Source organism: Alligator sinensis, unplaced genomic scaffold, assembly GCF_000455745.1.
Source record: "Alligator sinensis unplaced genomic scaffold, ASM45574v1 scaffold86_1, whole genome shotgun sequence".
NCBI classification, from domain to species: Eukaryota; Metazoa; Chordata; order Crocodylia; family Alligatoridae; genus Alligator; species Alligator sinensis.
The window spans coordinates 2664999-2670269 of NW_005841971.1; the positions used below are offsets into that span (position 1 = coordinate 2664999).

The window sequence follows — 5271 nt, forward strand, 5'->3', positions numbered from 1 at the left end:
TAAATTAAATCACAGTCCCCCAGCATCCCAGCATGCTTTGCAGCCCTGGGCTGGGCTGTCTGCTCCAGAGAGCAGGGCTACTCCCTAGCTGGAGCAGTAAGCACTGGCTTATAAGGGGGTGGAGTGGCAAACCCATCTGGGGATGCAGCCCAGTCTAGACGGGACGGGAGCAGGAAGTGGCCAGGGAGGGGGGTTAAACACCCCTTCCCCGGCTCAAACTTACTACTGGTTGCGGCTGTGGACTGCAAATCCCAGAGGCACCTGGAAGCAGGAAGAGGAAGTGATGAGGAACCCTGCAGAGTCCTGCTGCTGTAATTCTGGACTGCAAATCCCAGTGATGTCAGGGGCAGCAGAAAGAGGAAGTGAACACACAGTCAGAGAGCCATGCTGTAGTGCCCCCCAGCTTCTAGCCTGAACCACTGCAGGTATGTGGCTGCATTTCCTGAATCAAAGGTAAATGTCTATTCATTTCTGTTTCAATTTAATCTGTGCAGCTTAGACTAACCTGCAAAGACTGAATCACTTCAGCCTCGGGCTTTTTGACTGTCTGTACTAGCCTGACAGGACACGAGTACCTCTGGGGCTAGGGAGCAGTTGTACAGTGTCTTTTATGAATCTGCCTACATTCCACTTCAGGTACATAAGTTTTGTTATAGACCTGGCCCCAAGTAACTGGCCCGGGGTCAGACAGCTAACCATGTCATGGTACTATCTGAGAATACTGTGCATTTAAGAGAAGTGTATTTAGTGCTACAATATACAGGTTATGTAATACCCTGCTCTGGAGACATGAAGTCATGCTAGCAGATCCAAGTTTGCTATGCAACAGGCATGGATTATTTAAAGACAAGTTAGTTAAGGCATTCGCTGCTTCTGGCAGGGAGCGAAGAGAAGATTTTAAAAATATGGCAACATGTGGGAAGCCAATGGTAATGGCTTTTTGTTCCTTCAACAAATTTAAATCTTATCCATTTGCTTCAGGTTTCTTGCATCCATCTTAGTAAAATCTGTATATTTTGCCCAGACCCTAAGTAAAGTAAGAATGCAAATAGTCTAAAATCATTAAAGGGACCCTCCAGATAACTACATATCAAACAAGATCTCCCTTTGCCCTCACTGCTTTCCCAGGGACGGAAGGGGAAATCACCGCTCAATAATACAGCTAAGATTCTTCTGTAACCCAGCCTGACAGGGAACTACAGATAATTCTCACTCCTGATTTGCAAGACACAGATTGTTACATTCCCTTCAGAATTTAAAAGGAGGTAGGACTTCTTCTGTAATGAAGCCTGGGGCCTGAAACAGCTAGGAACCTCTGGGCAACCAGTCTGCAGAAATGGCATAGACTGGACTTTATTTTAGCTATCTTGTTTTCTTTTAACTCTTTTCCAGTTCTGCCTCAAGATGCTGCTTTCCTCATGGCTCAAAAACAAAAAATACCTGAGCTTTTTTTATAGCATAAATAGGTTATAGTTGTTTTCATGTTCCTGTCAGTATACATCTATTCACACATGGAAATGAATGAATCAGCCAGTTCATAATGATCAAGATTAAGTCTTCCAAGGTGATCTTTTTCTTTCTTCTTTTTCTTTTCTCTTTTTTTTTTTTTGTGTGTGGTTTTTTTTTTGGTTTTTTGGTGGGGGGGCCGGAAATGCTAGTGAGATATCTTTAGCTGACAGTTCTGGAAACCAAATGTCATGTATCTGAAGTTACAGGTACAGCATGGGAATGGGCAAAGCAAGTTTCACCATACTTTCCTACTTATATGCTTCGAAACCTGTTCTGAAAGTACGATTTGTTCCTAAACCTGTTTCAGTCCAGTCTTTCCACAGAGATAGCCAGTGATGTTACTGTATCTATAGGGCTGTACTAGAAGATGATATGATTGCATATTCTTGAACAGGTTTCATATTTAATCCAACAGGGCAGTGATATACAAACATTCATAAAAGCATTACAATGGGAACCCCTCTTTAGTAGGACCTAGACTGAGTAATAATCCCACTTTATTTTTCTTGAAATACACGCCTTGTCTGATCATCTGGGCATATTTATTAAAAAGCTCAAACAAAGAATATTTTAAGATTTCTTAAAACTACATATAAACTAAATAGAACTAAACCAAAAAATGATATTTTTTGCAAACACATTTTCCACACCTCCTCACCATCTACATTTGAGCAAATATTTTCATAAAACTTGCAAAGTGCTGAACAGCTCTATTACTTCTATAAACCCCAAGTTGTTATTATATCAATATATTAACAATGAGGTACCAACAGCTACCATATAATTTTAGTCCAGGCCTCCCAAAATATCCACTTGTCACCATGACACACTAAAGAATGGAAACATCTATAGAAGCATATATTTCTAGAAATCACACACACACACACTGCAATCAGACTATCATGGTGTTGGTCCTTCATTGCCTTGTTGAGCTGGGTACCGAGGTGTGAATGACCACAGTAAATTAAAAGCTGTGTTTCCTGTTACAAATCCTAATCTATAATCTATTACCTAGAATCAAACTTCTCCAGTAGCTCCTCCTCCTTCAGTAGCACTCTCATGCCACCTAGTGACATACATAAAGTATCACAACATTTCACTAGTCTTCACCTACCCCAAAATGTTAATTTGACAACAATTCCCTTGAGATTCTTGAATAGCTTGGTGATCAGTTTTTTCAACTCCTATGGTATGCAGAGTCAAGATGATATGAAATAGCCAATGTACCCTCCTACTTTTCCATGACAAGTCAGGAATTTAGAAATGCATTTCTTTAATGGTGTTTTAACATAGCTATGAAATAATGGATGAGCAGGTGTATTAGTAAATCCAGACCTATGGAACAAAATTTTTTGCTTTCCTTTTCTCTCTAGTCATGGGAGGCAGAGAATCCCACTTTCTCTATCCCCTCTTGTTTATATAATAGAGAGCTGAGCTAGCAATCCTATAACCTGGCACTAGAGCTTATACCTTGCCTTTATAAACACAACGATGGCATTTACCAGAAGCCCACATACCACAATATGATGCTACATACAATGAAGCATCCCCAGTTATAATGCTGTGTTTCCCATCCTTCACTGAGAAAAGTTCTTGTTTAGTTAGAGGAGGCTGGCTCAATCCTACATGGTACTGCATTTATCTGCTCAGTGGATGCTTTCAGACTCTAGTACCCAATACAACTAGGGATGCTGCCTCCCAATGTCTATATTTACTCCTGTTTATTATTTCTGATTATTTTTTAGAGTCCTACATCTTTAAAAAACATATAATGCCTATTTTTACAAGCATGACTGTATTTGAGCAGAAATCAGCAGTTTCATCATCAATTAAAGCAGCATAAACATTTTAAAGATTGTCATATAAGAGTTTTTTCAAATGGTTTCAATTGCTGTGAGTTTTCTACAGTTGCCAACTAGGCATAACCACACACTGAAAAGGCTGCTTACCACATTGCTGCTGTATGCAGCACTAGGAAGTGAATTGCAGAGAGCATGAAGAGTAACTATTACAGGCTGTAATGTACTTCTGGTCCACACACTAATTTACAGTGCACAGCATGAATTAGATGGATTCCACCAAAAGGTTTTGTTCATTCCTACACTCAAGTCATTTTTAAAGTAATTCTTGATCTGTTATGATCAATGCTATATTTTTTTTTAAATCCGCTGTGTCTAGTTTTAGAGCTATTAACCCCCTCCTCCCCCCAAAAAAGAAGAAACCAACAACAGATTTTTGGTCCATGGCATATTCCAAAATTTCAAAATCTGCCTTCCTTCAGAGGCAGGGGGGGAGAAAAAAAAATCAAAAACAAAATATCTAAAGATTTCACAGACCTAACAGTATCCTTTGTTTTATCTGAAAATGTTATATCAATTAAAATGAAACATTTCATTTCAAAATGTTAACATTTTGAAGATTTTAAAATGTCAGGTCAAAAGTTCAATTTTGAATTTCCCCCATTAAAAATTTGAAGTAAAAAATTGTCAAAACCTTAGTCAAAAATTGATATTTTTATAACCAACTATCCCCCTATGTGATTTCAGCTACATTGAAAGGTTGGATAAAAAAAAAAATATTCAACCAGCTCTCTTCAGTTTAATCTGAAAATTAGAATCATCTTCATTTTAAATCAAGAACAATTTTTACCTTCACAGCACTTTACAAATGTTAACTACTTAATCCATTTACAGATAGAAAAACTGAGGCACCAAAACCAAAGGATTCAAATGACTTGCTTAGTATTATACAGGAAGACAAGGGCAGGTGCGGAAACCCCATGGTCCCAGGTTGGGTATGTACCTTGATCATACAAACATCTTTCCTCCCATCTTTCCTTTAAGATTTGTCCCTAGTGCAAAAGACATCATGTGAAGAAAAAATCTTGAATTAGGATGGGCTGAAGCAATGGGAACACATTACAGTGGAGTCTGCACTGCTATTGATCCATCTTTTTACGTTTCTATCAGACAAGTTAATCTGCTACAGTAGCTTTGCTCTACAGATTGTACCAATGATCTCTCATGTTTTTATTCTCATCTTCCAAAAGAAAAAAAAAAAAAATGGCTGAGAAAAATGTATTCTTCATGAAGCCATCCAAACTTTTCATTATCTTTCTTTTTCAGAGAAAACTAATAATGGGAAACCACAAAAAGATGCACTTGATGGTCTTGTCCTCCCTCCAATGTAACCGAAAGCAGTGGAACATGAAACTAAATAAAGATGTTTACTGACAGACTAATAAACAAATGGGCCCATTTTGCTGTAACCTTGATGAATGGAGCATCCAGGTGTTTTCAATAATGGCAATAAGCACTACAACTCAAAGTATTTCTGATTCAAGTATAATGCATTATTAGGCCATTAGAGGCTGAGTATAGAGAGCCATTTGTGCTCAGCCCTATCAATAATGCTCCTTCCCAGCCTACATTTAGGCCAGGGGAATTAGTCATACGGATATTCTATTTAATAAAAACCTAAAGAAGACGCATCAAGAATCGCATTACATTTTAACAGGGTTACAGTAGCCCAGGAGGACCACAAGTTTAATTTTTATAAGAGCATTCATTCCTCAATTATGTCAAACATGAAAATGTAAATGGCAAATTTAATGCTAACAATATCCCTCAAAGCACATTGGCAGGTAGCAACCATTATGTTGAGTGAATGCTGGCTGCATAACAAGCAGCCTCCAACTAGACAGCAAAGGATTCAAATTGCCAAGCTGAGCTCTGTTGATTATAGCTGCACACTGCTGAAAAT

At 38.5% G+C, this 5271-nt stretch overlaps 1 long non-coding RNA gene across 1 annotated transcript; it reads left to right on the forward strand.

The window, feature by feature from the left end:
* Positions 1-1432: 1432 nt before the first annotated feature.
* Positions 1433-4764, forward strand: LOC112549813. Its single transcript, XR_003093346.1, has 3 exons — positions 1433-1564; positions 4203-4303; positions 4635-4764. It is a non-coding gene; the product is annotated as an uncharacterized LOC112549813 (long non-coding RNA).
* The last annotated feature ends 507 nt before the right edge of the window (positions 4765-5271 follow it).